This window comes from Pteropus medius, unplaced genomic scaffold (genome assembly GCF_902729225.1).
Source record: "Pteropus medius unplaced genomic scaffold, Ma_sr-lr_union100, whole genome shotgun sequence".
NCBI lineage: Eukaryota > Metazoa > Chordata > Mammalia > Chiroptera > Pteropodidae > Pteropus > Pteropus medius.
The window spans coordinates 5,279,814-5,297,118 of NW_024344253.1; the positions used below are offsets into that span (position 1 = coordinate 5,279,814).

The following is a 17,305-nucleotide window of genomic DNA, read 5'->3' on the forward strand; positions in this document are numbered from 1 at the left end:
AAAATCTCATTAATTCTTGACTATAGCTATGATTCATTGCATGAGTTACTATATTTATTACTTAAATGCACATTTAATTCTTTCCAAAATTGAGCCTGCATTACTTTTTATTTATTTGGATAACTGGTTCAGTTAAAGAGACTATCATTTTTGAAAAGATATATTTCACAATTGAGGTAACATATGTTACAAAAACCTTCAGTTAATCTAGGTTGTAAATTATTTAAGTCATTTGCCTCTCATTATATCCTATTTCATTTCTCCTTGTAACTATTCCCAGGAGGACATGGAAGAGAAGGCAAGGAAGGTAAAAACCCAGAATTCTTCGGATTTAAAAATTAATAATGACTATCATTAGTGCTTGATTCCAAACTAGAAAATGATTCATACTCTTTTCTTATCTGAAAAGAGAAAACAAATATATTTCTGGACTACAGCCAGGCTTCTATTTGTAACTACATAACCGCTTGCAATGATTTCTGTGTCATTGCAGTTTTGAAACTTGTTCCCACAGATGTTGATTCCTGCTTTCACAGACATTTAAACCAAACTATGTCTTTCTAATTTGCATATGCTGTCAACCAACTGCTCAGGGTTATCCCTGCCAGAGCTTTCCCTCCAGTAAATAGAATGGTCGGGATGGGGCTTTATTTCGAGTGACTGTGTAACCCGAGAGCTTAACTAATTACCCTATGATTTAAAATAAATCTTTGATGCACCATCTTAAAGAATTAATATAGTATGAAGGAAAATCACTTTGAAGAAGATGGCTTTATTTCATTCTGTAAGGCTCTGAAATGTGCAATAAGCTGACTGACAAATCATTAGAGAGCCAGCAAGAATGACATTCACAGCAAGCATTTCCACAGCCTCATCAAAAGTGTGCTGAAATGACACCAGTGAATGTGTATTAGAAGTTTAATTTAGTCTCCTAAGTGACCTTGATCATTTGATTGGGTGATATCTGAGATAGTGTTTTCAAGTATATTTATGAATGCCTGAAGGAGGACATGGAGGGGGGCGTGAAAACCTTCAAACAGCTACCCCTGAAGATTTCTTGGATTAGAAAAGAAAATGAAAAAGACCAGTTTGGCTCATTAATAATTCAACATCTTTCTGATTTTAAAATCCCCTCCAGTCAAAATCTTGACTTTCTTTTATCAGAATATTCTTATTAGTGCATACTCTAAGGCATTGGTGAAATGTTTATAAAGACAGTTTCTTCTATTTGTGGTAAAGTTATGCTATTCCCTTATGTCCCTCCGAATTTGTCTGAAAAATCTAGACTGCCCAGCACCTGCACGTAGTAGGGTCTTCTGTTATCGATTTCTCTCTTACTTGCTGCCAAATTGCTGGTTTTCTGATGCACGTTAAGTGGCTCAGATAAAAATGTATATGTATAGCCTATAAAGAAATCATGTAATTTCAAAATAATTTTTTTCTATTAATAAAGCTATCACCTAAAATATTTTAAAAACATTTTTAGTTTCCTACACTTGTAAGAAGAATGAACCCCTATATTTAAACCATCTCACAATAAAATACAAATTTTATTGTATTGAAAATCATGAGTACATCTTTTGCCTTTACACTCTTGAGTCTCTGAACATGGGCGTGACCTTTATTTTAATATACATATAAGAGAATGCATGCAAATATTTGAATAGTGAGGTGTTTGTGTGCATTGCACACATATCCTTATAGACAATTGGAAAAAGTCCTTTTAGTACAACAATTATTTATTGAGCACTCATTATGTGCCAGAAACTGTTATGCACTAAAGATTCTTTAATGAAGAAAGCAGTCTCTGCTGAGAATGAGCTTACTATCTGATGGTATTTCATAGACAAATTAATAAGCCACTATGGACAATTATAGGATGTTACGTGAGCCAGGTGAGAATTCAACACAGTCTTGACAAGTGAGCGCAGACTTGCAGAAGATGCAGTGTCTACAATGAGTTCTGCAAAATAATTAAAATCAGATCCAGTATTTTGCTTGGGAACAGGGTGAGTTTATCATGGAAACAGACTTCTGAAAAGAAGTAACGTGTGTTTAAGAATTCCGAAGTGATAAGAGATCATTTTGCTTGTGGGGATCTTCCTAGCATTTAATAATATACACTTTTATTTGTGTGTAAATATACAAGCCTAAAAAGATATATAGTGCATTGCTAAAATTCAATAATTAAACAAGGATGTAGTTCAGTCGGGGAAGAGAGGCTACAGAGCTGGCTTTGAACATGAAGGTGATACAGCTGTTGAAAAAAGATTTTAAATCTCACTCAAGGAATTTCATCTAAAAGTTTGCTGGTAGTTCTCACTTCCATCTTGTGCTGTAATACTTGGCACGATTGTATCTTCCCTCCAGGTCACAAGCCTTCTGAGGGTACAATCCATATCTACTCCTTTTTTGCTGGTCAGCCTGCCCAGCCCAGTGTTATATGCAACATGGTGATACATATGTAGCACAGGTGATCGCATAAGGGCAAGCATTTTTAACACGTATGTAAAGTAGATATTTCATATTTTTAAAGAAACGAAAGCTTACTATGAAATACATTTTCAGATGAAACTTCCATTTTTGCTTTAATTTCCAAAAGTTTCAGTAACAGATAGTCAAAAGATATTCTTACAATTTTTTTCTTTTCTTTTTTTTTTTGTCACTTAGTACCTAGTTCTTCCTATTTCCAGAGGAAGCATATCTCAGCAGCATGTCTGCAATAACTACTTCTAATTCATGGTTTTCCTCCACATTAGATATTATAATCTTTTTTACAGATACTCAGTTCAGTGCAGTCTGTAGACAAGTCCAGGCTAACAGCAATGGCAAATTCCAATTTGTTTTCCTGAGCCAACTGGCCCTCTGTTTGTGTTTAGGGCATAGAGCTTATATCTGAGAGGAGGCAATCTAAATCTTTTGAAATGCTCTCTTTATCTGTCAGACTCAGGTATATGCAGAAATGAAAAAACACAAATAACCACATATATCACAAAGTAATACCTCAACTGACAGTTCTGTAAAAATTGGCATTTAAACAACCTTCGAATGGGTATCTTGATGATACCATAATATTTCTGGATCAGTATATACTGTTGAATGACCTAAAGAAGTGATTTTTTTTCCTCGTAGTTACTTGATTATGAAAAGTAAAAGCCACAATTCCTTTAAATGTTAGGTATATGGCCCTTTTAAGGAAATTTTAATATGTTTTGAAATATTTTAATACATAATTGAAATTTTCAAACCTAATGCTTTGGAGGGGAAAAAATTAGAAACTTGTAAAAACAAAAACAATTCTAGATATATTACAGAGGTGGGTCTTAAGGAAGATATTTTTAAGTGCTTTTATTTCCTATTACTTGATAATACAACTAACTACAGTTTTAAGCTGCCTGGAGTTTTCTACATTTCATTTACATTTCAAAGTCTCAAATAAAATATAAAAGGCTATGGGTAGAATTTTATAGAAAACAGATTTTTAGGGAATCCCCAGGGGATGGTAAAGATTCAGCCTAATTTCTCTCACTGCCATCTATAACCTAATGGAATAAATATTCATGCTATGGATGATAACACGAAATTACCAAAACTCAGGAAACACTTACTGCTCTTGGGTGCACTGTACATAATGAGGAGAACATTTCAGTTTCCAGTGAGAAGCAACTTCTGAACGTACCTGACTTAGGATCTCTTGTGAACTCGCACAGCAGAAGCTTGCAGCCCTCCTGTCATAGTGCCTACTGCATTGCATTATTTTTTTGTTTTCCCTCTTGCCTGAAAGCTCCTTGAAGCAAAGACAGTATTTCATCCAAGTTTTTCATCTGCAGTGCCTAGTGTAGTGCTAGAGAATAAAAGTTAAGGAAATGTTTAAAACATGTATGCATGAAATGAATGAGAAAATAAGAACATTAAGATAATTTTAAACCAAGAAAATTCAGTTGACTAGAATGTCCTCATTTTCCAAAGATAGATGCCATTTATTAATCTCTTATTCTCCCGAGAGTGTGATGTCATGATTTTATTTTCATCTTATTATGAAACTTTTTTTTTTTTTTTTAGCACTAAACCCTTAGAGCAGGATATGGTGCAACACAAAAAAATGAATCGTGGTGTTTTTAAAATTTATTTCAATATATTGCCCTCTTAAGTCATATGATATCATAAGTAAATTTTAATGCTGGATTAATGTTTTTCATTATTATAATCACTTCAACATCACATTGAAGATATTTATGTTTACAAGTCTTCTAAATCTAAAATACATCCTAATACTTGGCCTCTGGATAGTTAAAAATATAACACAGAGGAAATGAATGGCTAAGAGTGATAACTCCTTTATTATTTTATGATAATAAAGGAGTGATAACTCCTTTATTATCATTTTATGAAACCCATTAGATATTTATAGATACCTGTACATTTCCCATTAGGTGAATAAATAAAATATTTTTATTATTTTTTACCATTGCAAGGTAATACACATTTGTTATGGAAAATGCTGAGAGGCAAAAAGAAAAGAAGAAAAAAATACACAAATACTCATGAAAAAAAGACACTGACCAACACTCTTATCCATGTAAAATTTGACAAGGTTTAAGTCATAGCACATTTACACCACAAAGCAAATAATTTCTCATAATCGTTCATTCCAGATATTTTCTAGCACCTACTGTGCCAGGCACTTTTTCTGGGCACTTGAGATACATCAGTGAACAAAATGAAAGACATAAACCTCTGTGGCCTATAAAAATATGTAAAAAAAAATAGATAATTAAATTATATAGTATGTTAGAAAATACTGTAGGAAAAAGAAACTAAAGCAGAGAAAGATAAGAGAGCAGAGAAGGAAAGTCAAATTTTAAATATAATATTTAGAGAATGCGTAACTGAGAAAGCTACTTTTGAAAATAACTTCGAAGGAAATGATAGAATGAATCTCAGAGAAATATGGAAATAGAAGAATAATAATTGTGAAGAAACAGAAGGGAGGTTAGTGTGGCTGGACTAGAGGAGACTTGGTAGACTGTATTGAGAAGAAAATATAGTAAGACAAGGGTGAGAACAAGAGGGCCAGATAGGAGGCTATCAACATAATCCAGTGAGAACGTCTATTGCTTTAAGCCAGAGGGAAATCAGTGATAGCAGGAAAAACCAATTAAATTCTGCATATATTTTGAAAATATAGTCAATAGAATTTGTTGACGTTAAAAATAGAGTTTGAGTCTATGGCCATGCCACCCTGAACATGCCTGATCTTGTCTGTTCTCAGAAGCTAAGCTGGGCCTGGTTAGTACTTGGATGGGAGACCACCTAGGAAGACCAGGTGCTGTAGGCATTTTGTAAACAAACAAACAAACAAACAAACAAATAAAGAGTGTGAAAGAATGAGCAATGTCAAGGATCACCGTCAGATTTTGTCCCAACTAACAGGGAAGATGGAATTGCTCTAATTTAATTAGGGAAGGTCAGAAAGAGAGCAGATTTTGGGGAAAAGATTAGATCTTCAATTTGAAAATATTAATATGAGTTGCCTATTATGTATTCACACATATATTTGTAAATGCAGATTAATATATAAATTTGGGGATAAGCTGGAAGGTCAAGGATGCAAATGTGGGAATCTTATGGTGAAACAACGAAAGGCAAAGAATTTGATTTTGCACCCAGGGAGGTAACTGTAATGAATGATTAATCATGGAGTTTAAGATGGCTAAGGAAGAAAGTGAATACATGGAAGGTTAGAGAGAGAGAATGAAAATGTTTAGGATCAATAAATTTTATATTCCAGTAGGGTCATAGGATTGTTGAGTTCAGGCTTAAGATCGAAGAAACTGGGAGTACTCTAAGATAGTTGAAAAGTATGATTTTGAAACAGAGATCATGATGGGGGTACAGTAACACCATCACTTGTTATTTGAACAATAGGCCATAGGCTCCAAACTGCCTATACACACTATTTTAACTTCATGTATCACGCTCCCTCACATTGTTTACTATGCTTCAGTCGTACTGGTCAGTTTTTTCTTCCTTCAACGCACAACATTCTTTCCTCTTATAGGCCCATGACCTTACTTTCTCTTAACATGGAGGACCCTATGTCAAAATCATTTAAATGACTAGCTCAAAGAAAATCACAGACAAGTTTTCTCTGACAGTCGACTTTGGGTTGGTTCCACTCAATTCCCCTTCTTACGTATGTGTGCATACACACGCGTACACACACACACATTATTTTTGTCACTGTTTTACTTTATTTGAAAAACTTATAATGATCAACATTTATCTGGGATATTTATTTACTTATCATGTTCTGTCTTTCTATATACTACTCTAAATAAAACGTTAGCCCTTAATTAGCAAAAGCCCCGTCTAATTGACTTTTCTCTATAGGTGGCTAATAGAGCAGGTAGGAATGAATAAAGAATGCAAAAGTCTGAAAAAGTTTTCACTCCTACCCAGAGTAAATGTGGATGCCCATTTCATCACATCCCTGACATAATTTTCCATTTGTATTTTAAAAACTGTGGCTAACTTAGTAAATGATAAATGCTATCATGTTGTTTCTGCATTTAATATATTTTTTGTTTGCAGAAATGTAAAACACCACCCAAATCCAGCTGCAGTTTGAATTACCTGAAATATTCTTTCACATATAGATACATATTTATTTCATTTCATACAGTGAGATGTTAAGCTTACTTCATGATCCTTCTAAAAATATTTTGCATTATTGGTTGAATTGCTATCTTTCAAATGTGCTATGTTATATAATTGAGCTCCTACCTGGAATACATTTGTAGCTTATTTTTTCTTAAAGTAGAAGTATTGTGTAATATGAATCTGGTAGAATTCATAGACATCTTTTTCTCCTAAGAAGAAAATATTTATTATTTTTTGTATCTCACCATGATTATTTCATTTTGATGCATTTGTTTTAGAAAAAAGAGAGAGTCTTTTATAGTCATTATTCACAGGGAGAGATGAGTTTGAGAGTAGGTTTTTATTGCGCACTTGAACTTAATGGATTCTAGCACGTGGAATGAAATAGAGTTTACACTGTGTCATTTACATTGGCATTAAATTGGGAAGACTCACAGGACTCTCATCTAATGGCTTTGCTTGCCAATATAAAATATGATCTTTGGTTTATGTCTGGTCTGTTACTGATCGTGCCTAGATAAAAATTCAGCCTTTCAAACTAATAAAACCTCATGGTCTGGACATTAATGTCTCATGTCAAACTGATAATGAGGGCTATGAAGTGGCTTCTGAAAAACCCTTAGTTTTCATTCAGACCTGCTAAATGTTGGGTCAGTTTGCTTACTATTCAAAATTATGTTGGTTGTTTTCTGATGTACACTCTTATTTTGCTAGAGTTTGAGTCAAATGACTTCATGATCATCAACTATGTTTATATTATAAACTCGTAAATTAAAATATCTTTATTTTAAAGTATAGAAATTATTTTATAATACTACCATAATTATCAATACCAGTCTATAAGCACATGATTTCAGATTAAGTCTTTAAGAAACAGTTTGTCCAGTATTTGTGGGGAAGATCTCTAAAATCATATTGAGTTCATGCAATGATAGACAATTGTAAAGCAATTCATTTTATCATCATAAGCTTATTTTATAAATTCGTTGAACATATCTTAAAGGTGATTCTAATACTGTTTCTTTTATACTAGACACTTATTATTATTATTTTTGCTTCATATTGACATCTAGAAATAGACTATTTTAAGAGGAAATTCTCTGCGTGGTTCAAAAAAACTGAAAAATTGTTCATGAGGTTATGTGAAGAATACGATAATTTTGATGAATCAAAGATAATAGACTTCACAAGATATGAGACTGAGTTGAAGAAGCCACACATTTTAGGTGAATAGATTGAAAAAAGGGTCACCGTTAATATAAAGATTAATTAGATTTGCTTTCTTTCAGAACTCAGTCTAGTAGGAAAAAAAGGAATAGGAATAGATCATTAAAACACAATGTTAGACCTCTGGTCCAAATTGCAGACTGGCAGCATGAAAGTATTTATCTCTTGAGTTCACATTCAAATGATAGCAAAAGTATTACATTTTAGTATTAACTCATTACTCTGATGACAATGAAGGGGAAGTACCATGGGATTAAATATATCTACACAATTTGGAGGAAGAAAAAGAAAAGCAGTATAGTTCTATAACAGACAGAATTCACATGTTACCATTATGGAAATATTGCCCATCTAATTTACATATTTTTATATATTCATTGTTAACACTTTTAATTGTTCCAAAAAATATTCAAGCCTAATGTAGCAATTCTCTTTTAAGTTTTCCTGGAGTTCTCCCTTCCATTGCTCCTCCCACTTCTAATTTGGAATGGTGGTTTCCTAGGTCTAGTCCAAACACAAAAACAGTATAAATATAAATCTGAAAAACCAAGACAATGTCAGAATATAAGGTAAATATATAAATACTGTAATTAATAACCTAGAGAAGTAAAAGCATATTGCATCTATGTAAAACGATGAGGTACCTTTGGGGAATAATAAAATATAAAGAGCTCTTATAAATTATGTGATATTATATATATATATATATATATATATATATTTGACAAAGTAGGAGAAAAATCAATAGATGATTTGGAAGAAAAGTTTAAAGACATTTCTCAGAAAGTTGAACAAAATCCCAGGACATTAAAATGTGATAGAAAAAAAAAAAGATGGAACATCAGTCTCCAAAGTAAATACCAAATAGAATTTGGCAATATTGATAAGAGAGGAAATGAGGAGGAAGAAATGAACAGAACTATATTACGAGAAAAATTTCCAGAAATTAAAAGGCTCACCAAATTTTCACTGGTGAAAAAGAACCCATATCTAGATACACTATGGAAAAAATTCAAAATGTCAAAGGTAAGAAAACATCTTAAAACTTCTAGGGAAGAAAAGAAGCAGATCAACTACAAACAAAGACTAAGATCACCTCGGACTTATTAATAATGATAACTAGTAGGAACCAGGGGGCGAGGCCTTCAAAGGACACGGGGAACTTCGTTTCATTGTTTTTTTCCTGGCCAAGCTGGAAAATGGAATCTATCTTGTATGAAATGAAACAAATGTATTTTGTATGATCTAAACTCTGAAAGTTTACCTCCTTTAATCTTTTTTTTAAAAAAAATAGTTTAAGTTTATACATCAACAAAAAAAAATGAGGGGGGCAGGGGAGGAAAGGAAGTAATCTAGGAAGATAAAGACATGAATATCCAGATTCATCTGTGAATCCGCCTAATTGAAGAGTAACGTCCTATACCGGAATAGCATTTTTCCGGAGGCTTAGAATGCAATCAGCCCAGATTATAAGGAAAAAAAGACATTCACAAATGAAGTCTCGTACAAGTATCAAACATAAATGGGATGATGAATTCCTTTGAAAAACATGAAGATATGGTAAAGAGAAATGGTGGAATGAGTAATGGAAAACTCATTCAGCTATGACTACTATAACATTCTGTTTGAGTTATACAAGTTTCTAATGGTTTCTCTATAGTGAAGGAAATATAAAAATAGAATACTTCTTCAGTGTTTATTGAAAAAAATATATAGATGAATCAATTTATATGTGAATTACAAGGATTATCAATGGTTAAATAATGGCAGTAGATTTGGTCAACTTTGACTAAATACAAGTTGTAGGTATAAATTAAGTTGAGAAATACCATTGATTAAGGAGGACGGAGAGGACATGTGGGAACACTAGTGTCCTTATCTCATAAAATTGGAAGATAAAAGATATGGTCTATGATTAATGGAATAAAAAACAACTCTAGCATGTTATTTGAAGTTGCTGGTGAAATCAGTGTAGTTGCCAAGAGTAGTATTATTAATAGGTTTATCCCACATGATACCACCTATTAGCACTCTCTTTTACTCTCAAAGGGTAAAGATTCAACCAACATATAGCATGATACTTTAGTTGTAAACTGAAGTAGAGGAATAAATAATACAGTTTGATACAAATGTTATTAGTTATAGCAGAAATTAAGCTGCCACCAGAAAACTGCCAATAAAAAGCATGGAAAGCTTAAACAAGTGTGAGTAACTGTTGAAATTGGATCCTTTTTATTTCATTATAATTCTGTGATTTTTGCTCCTTCTTTTGCTAATTTTGCTATCTCTTTTTGTTATTTCACTTTTTATCCAGCATTATTTTAGTTTGTTAAAAAATGTGTTATGATAATTGTCACGGATATGGAGCAAATCTTAGAACCCTCAGTCACTGTTGAAAAGAATGTAAAATGGTGCGACTAGTTTGGAAAACGCTTGGTCAGTTTCTGCTAAGGCAAAATATAAATATATCTTATTTCCCAGAAATTTCACTCCTAGATACAGAAAACAGATGAAATGGTACGGGGCATGAACAAGAGTATTTATTGGATCATTTTTTGATAGTTAAAAGTCCATCTACTTCAGAATAGAAGATAAATTGGTATTTATTCATTTTATCAAACATCATCAAGCAAGAGAAGAAGCAAGCTAGAACTGTGGTTAACAGTTTGGATGAATATCAAAAACACAATGTTGAGTGAGAGAAGCTACACACAAATGTTTATATGATATATGATTACATTTCATAGTTCAAATAAGCAAAAGTAATATATAATGTTATGCATTACAGTATGGTTCCTTTCAGAGAGAAGGTAATGATGACTGGAAAGGCTCACAAGAATTGCTGATAACATTTTATTTCTCCTTTATTTAGAATTTACATCAATATTTTCATGATGTGATAACTATACATTGATGAGACACATGCTTCCAAGTACATATGTAAACACCAATAAAATATCAAAAATATAATATAGTAATTTATATATAGTGGGATGAGCAAAGTTTTCAGACAGAATAATAAATAACCAACTAGAATAATGTTTGAGTGAATGAGAAGTAGAAGTGTTCCAGGAGGACAAGAGAGGAAGGGATGGAACACTAAATAGTGGAAATCATCTTCAAAGAGAGATCATTAAGAGACTACTTTTAAGTCCATCAGAGTAGCAGTAGCTAAATTGTGATCCGCAAAACAGTCTGTAAGAAATCTAAATGCATCTTAACTGGAATTTTTCCAGAAAATACATGATTCAGTAATTTGATGTGTGTGTTTATTTATCATTTATTTATTTATTTATTTATTTATTTATTTGCTTTTTGAGGGGGATATAAAGAAAAATCAGAGACTTGGGTTTTTAGACTCTTCCACAGTTTACCATACCTATTCTGAAATATATTACTGTCAAATCAGTTAGTTCTTCACTGTGATCCCTTCAGTGGGTCAGAAGTTTGTGTGCAATGAAGCAGAGAGAATCTCGGCTCTATTTTTCACTAACCTAATGAGGTGAATGATAGACTCTGAAAGAGACCAGTCCACTGATTTCTTGGCAAGCGGCCATTAGCAACTCCTCATTAGAGTGTCTCACTCAATCTTTCCTAAAGTGAGGGGATCTAAATGTGTAGTCTGACAACTTATAAATAATCTAGTCATGGATTGCTTATGACTAATGTTTCTCTGTTTCCTCTCTTCCTGGTGGATTACTGTAATTATGAAGTACATACATCTGTATTTCCTACAAAAGACAGTTTTCTCCCAGGTAAATTTAATATGCAGTATTTGTATCAGCAGAAATGACTCAAGAGAATTCTTTTTGCTGATCATTTCTGAAGTTTTGGATGTTAGAAAAGAAATCCTGTGACAAACCAGGTAATTGTAAAGGTGTAATTATTTCCTCCTTCTTATCAATTAGTAGCTTATTTATCCCCTGCATGGTGTTGCAGTCTTATTCAGTCTGGCAAGTGAGATTTAAAGGAATATAGAGGATTATTTTAATGAGCATTTCTTATAGAGCTGATGTGTTACCTCTAAGACTTTTATCATTTAAAGCCAGCTGCCCAATGCCTTCTTACTTGTGGTTAAATCTAACAATCATAAACTCTTTCAAATTCATGTTTTAATAATATAAAAAGTTATTTTTATGTAATTCCTTATTTTTCTGATAGAATAGTTCCTTTTACCAACTCTCCTTCCACTCCCAATAGCTAACACTTTCAACAGGAAGGCAAGAGGTAGAGATGCGTTTACAGAGGTGTGGATGTTTGTGTTTTACTGGCCTGGTTCCTATATTTCTACTTCCTTGTTAATGACAGAATAGATGATTTTCTTTTCAACACAATGCCTCTCTAAAATAATGCAGTTTCACTTTTGTTGGAACCAAATCTTCCTCAAGATTCACTAGTCCCGTGGTAACTTCTCCTAGACGTTTTAATGAGGTTTGACCTTCTCTTTTAGTTTCTGTACTAAACTATTTTGTAGTGCTGCCAGAAGCAGTTTAATAACAGGTGAGTTTCACCCCTAGGCTGATTGTATTTCAGTAGAGGTTGAAGTGATCTCTGTATGTCAGGTTGTTAAATCTGTAAAATGCTGTGCGATCTTTCAAAATGAAAGTCAGTACATCAAAACAATATAGTTCTCCTTTTTCTTTTTTATGGACCTCTTTACATCTTTGTTCTGGACAGCTCTGAAATACCAAAAATAACTGCTTTTTCCCTCCACTTATGTATGGCTATCAATTATGCAAATACAAAAATTGTCCAAATAAAATATTCTTTAGCTTTGCAACCTTTCCAAGGAACTTCATAATTTAGTGCCTCCATATGTACCTATGGGGGATTATTAGACTGTGATTTCAGTACTTTAAAATATATTTACAGTTAGCAATGTTCTTGAAGTCTCATTCTAATTTGTTTCTTCAACATCTACCACAATTCAAGGTACTTTTAGTATATCTTAGTATATATGTATATACATACACACACACTTTTTTTATCCAAATTCTTTTCCTAAATCTGAATCATTTCAGACTTCTTACCTCCCTTAGACACTTACTTAATATAACTCAGCATTTCAAGAAAGTTTCTCCTTATTTCCTTACATTTTGTATTTAAATGCATAAAGCCATTTTGTTCACTTATTTGCTATGTATTAAATACAAACTATATACCTACTCTGTAGTCAGTTAAATAATTGAAAAAGGAACCACAAAATTACCTTGGAATGGTAATACTCTCTGTGTTGTTAAATTGCTTTTTTTTTTTTTAATTTTCTAATTGCACCACTCCTGGAATGTATGAGATCAGAACACCATTATTTTTTATATTTGATAAGGACTGCAATCCCTAAAGCCAATTCTATAAATATCAATTGATTATCTGACTTTCTGAGTTATGATTCTATGGTTTGGAATAACTTAAAAATCTTCCATATTACTAAAAGTTACATTTGGTTTTCAGATTACATAGCTCCTTGCTATTTCACAGGTTAGTTCTTTATTATCTTATAACTGAGTTATTGCAGAGGTCCCCTAAAGTATCTTTTAAATTTCATTCTCTGAACTCTGGTGCAATGGACATTAAAGTTGGTTGACCAGCTGTTTTATTCTAACTACCTCACCCACAGAGCTGGACTCTGAGGAGCTATGCTTTTGCCTAATGACCCAGCCTGTGATTGGTCCAGCAGTGGATACATGACACAGATTGGCCTATCGAATTCTCTTTCTCAAGAATGTTGAATGTAGAGATTTGGTACCTAAATCACTTCTAATGACAGTTTATTAGAAAGTCATATCTATTAACTCTTACAGTTGAGTTCTTCACAACTGTTCTACCTAATTTCTATACTTCCCAAGACTTAGTTTTTCAGATCATCCTTGAATTCTGTAAGATACCCCAATACTTGGCCAATGTGTCTTTTTATTTGACCTAAAAGGAGTTTATTTCCATTAGATACAAAAATTAAATTATAATAAGATAAAAATCCTTGACTCAAATGTATTCACCTAATATTGCCATCAGAGTGATTTATTGAAGATAGTATTTAGCAACCAAGACTGTACTTCAGATATATTTGGACAATTTTTTTAAATACATATTTTTTATTCTATCTTTAGAGATTCTGATTTAGTAGGTGAGAATACACCATTATTCTAATGTGCACCTGAAGCTACCTACCAACCGCAACCTAAAATATAATTATGATCATGTCACTCACTGCTTGCGGCTGATTTCAGTAATGGCCACAAATCTTTGCAGCCCTGTCCTTCAAGATGTGACTTCCCCTTCCAGCCAACCAAGGCATGTTTTGTCTGTTATTGGAACTTGCTTTGACCAATAAATGACACTGTGCCAATGTACATACCTCATACGCAATGATAAAAATCTAGGTTCTTTAACATAACATGAAGAATACTCATTATTTGCCTTCTGATTTTTTCTTTAACTTCATTGCCCACTATTGCTTTATGCTTACTTTTTATCCTAGTAATATCTGATAGCTTGTAATATAGCATATTTAAACCTTATGCTGTTTTATTTAAACTAACTTTCCTTCCAACATTAAGGACTTCTTGTTATTTCATCTAGAATGCCTTGTTGAAAAATGAAGTTAAATTTTGGACCCCTTATCTGTTCTTTCATATCGCATTTGTCTATTTTCATGTTAATACTTAATAAATTCTAGTTATTTTTAGGGATTGGAATCTCCAATTCGATTTTAGCTCTTTAAGTACAGGGGCATATTTATTCATCTTTGTGCTCGGCCCAAAGTGAACTATGATAAATCTTTGTTAAATTAAACTATTATGGAATTTGGTAATCTGTAATCTAAGGTGTGAAGACAGGGAAAATGGAGGAATATATTTACACTTATTGAGCCAGGAAGTATCATGGGAATTTTGTGCGATACCACATGTGGAATTAATATTCAGGCAGTTCTCTATATGTTATACAGCAGAACAGCTTAGCTTCTATTCCCCCTACATGTTTCACATGCACATACACTATTATTTCCCACAACCCTGCTGACTGTGTCCTAGCAGCCCAATGCTTTTCATGGGTCAAAGCATGTTAAGGTACAATTGGTTAATACACCAAGAAGCTGGCAAGAGCAGTGACAGTGAGTATGTGTCTGTCGTACTGAAGGCCTGTAGGAGTTGGCACCTTCTGCTGCTCAAGTCCCAGGAAACTTCGTCGAGGGCCTGCATGCTGTCTTCAAAAGACTGATTTGAAGTTACCTTGAATCTGGAAAGGATGGAGAAAAGAAAAACCATGTATTAACTGTTGTTCATTCCATGTTAAAGTGAGAACTGTATTTCCTGTGTATTTGTCACACACACCGATAGATGAGACCACGTAAAAACTGAAAGCACCAATGAGAAATCTAGGAGGCTGCTGGGGTGACAGGCTCATCCATGAGCGGGACCTGGCCTGGCTGCAGCAGGCAGACGTGGTTGTGGCAGAAGTGACCCAGACATCCTTGGCTGTAGGCTGTGGACCTGGCCAGGCTGTGGCCCTCAAAAAGTGAATCCTGTGCCAGTTCCACCCATAGTCTTGCCAAGAGCCTCAGCCACAATCCAGGGAGCAGCGGATGGCTCAGGGTTCCAGATGTGAGACTATAAAGAAGGAGAGGTGAAGGCCGTGCCGGATTGACACTTTGAGGCGATGCTCCTGAGCAAGTGGCTGTCTCCCCGAGCAATCTCTTGACTTAACCCCACTTTATTACATTCTACTGATCCCAGAAAACCGCGACAATAACAACAAACAAATAATCTTTTTTGGCTTATTTTACTACTTTTACTAGTAGTAGTAATAATAATAAAATGACGAATGGTAAAAAAAAAAAAAAAAACACTAAACTGGAAGATATGCTGAGAGAAAAGCTCTATGCAAGGGCTACCCAGGCACATACTGGTCATGGTACACGTGGGTGCATTTTTAATAATCAGTTCTCTGTGTCTATGAGACTGTTTCTGTTTTGTATTGTTTGTTCTTTTGTTTGAGGGTGGAGAGAAAGAAAGGCCAAAAACCTGAAGGGGAATAAGAAGTCTAAGTTTCCAATTATAAAATAAATAAGTCACAGGGATGTACTGTACAGCCTAGGGAATATAGTCAATAATATTGTAATAACCTTGTATAATGACAGATGGTTACTAGATATAGAGTGCTGATCGCTTTGCTAGGTACATTCACGTTGAATAACTACACTATACAACTGAAACTAATATAATATTGTATATTAACTAATAAAAAAGAAAAAAAACAAAAAAATAACTACACTGTATACCTGAAACTAATATAATATCGTATATTAACTAATAAAAAAGAAAAAATAAAAAAAGTAACTACACTGTATATCTGAAACTAATATAATATTGTATATTAACTAATAAAAAGGAAAAAAATTAGTAACCAATTTCTAACAATAGAGGAAATGGTTAAAAGTGTAAAATTCATTGATTTATTCTTCAAAATCGATTTCTAATATATCCTTTCATAAATTCTGAATGTATAAAATTTCCTAAAAACAAGTAATTCTGGTGAACACATTGGCATTAATTACTTTAGGAATAAGTATTCATTCACTCTCTAGGGCTGAGATATGGACAAGATATCAGACTGGTTGAAGGGCAATATTCAACTAATCTCATAAATGTATGGTACTATGAATTACAATTCTGCAAACACTTAATAAAAGTTTACCACTAAAATATTTTAACCGAATTCATATATTTTTTACTCAGCTGCTAGAGTAAGTTATAAAATCTTATTTTTTTAGGGATGAAAACTTGTGAATATTTTTCCTAAGAAATCGAAAGTTAATTTGCCATTTAAATAATAAGTATACTCTCAGTGGTTATTTGTTTAGAGTCTTGAAAGTGTTGTAATATCTTCTCTCGAGTTAAATACTATTATTGAATGTTTTACATCTAATTGCTTGTGTTTGCTTTAGCTTAAATAAGCATGTTGTCTCTGCAAGCAGTGTTTTCACATGGGCTTCAGTATTTTGTTCTTGGCCAGTCATTGAGTATTTAATAATGTGTAACACACTATATCTTGTTTTCTTCATCTCTGAAATTAAAAGAAAAATGAGTGCAAGTATATTTTACTTCTACTTTTATGAAAATTAGGTAAATTATCTCTGAATTCAATACCTGAATTGAACATTTAATAGCAATCGAAATGTCTGTATTTACCAAATTATAAAAGAATATGAATTCTATTCATACATCAATTAATATTTAAATTAATTGATTTAATTTAAATATTAATTAAATATATATAATTTTATATATAATTTTAGATCTGCAACAGTGAAATATCACTAATTATAACAATGAATAATTAAAAGTAATTTCAAAGATAATCTCTTAGTGTTTATGGAGAGTTTTAAGCATGTGAGAGACACAGTATATTACAGTGG

The 17,305-nt window shown here is 32.9% G+C and overlaps 1 pseudogene; it reads left to right on the forward strand.

Annotated features, from left to right (window-relative positions):
* The first annotated feature begins 5,224 nt into the window (after positions 1-5,224).
* LOC120607963 (uncharacterized) lies at positions 5,225-5,338 on the forward strand (annotated as a pseudogene).
* Positions 5,339-17,305: the final 11,967 nt, after the last annotated feature.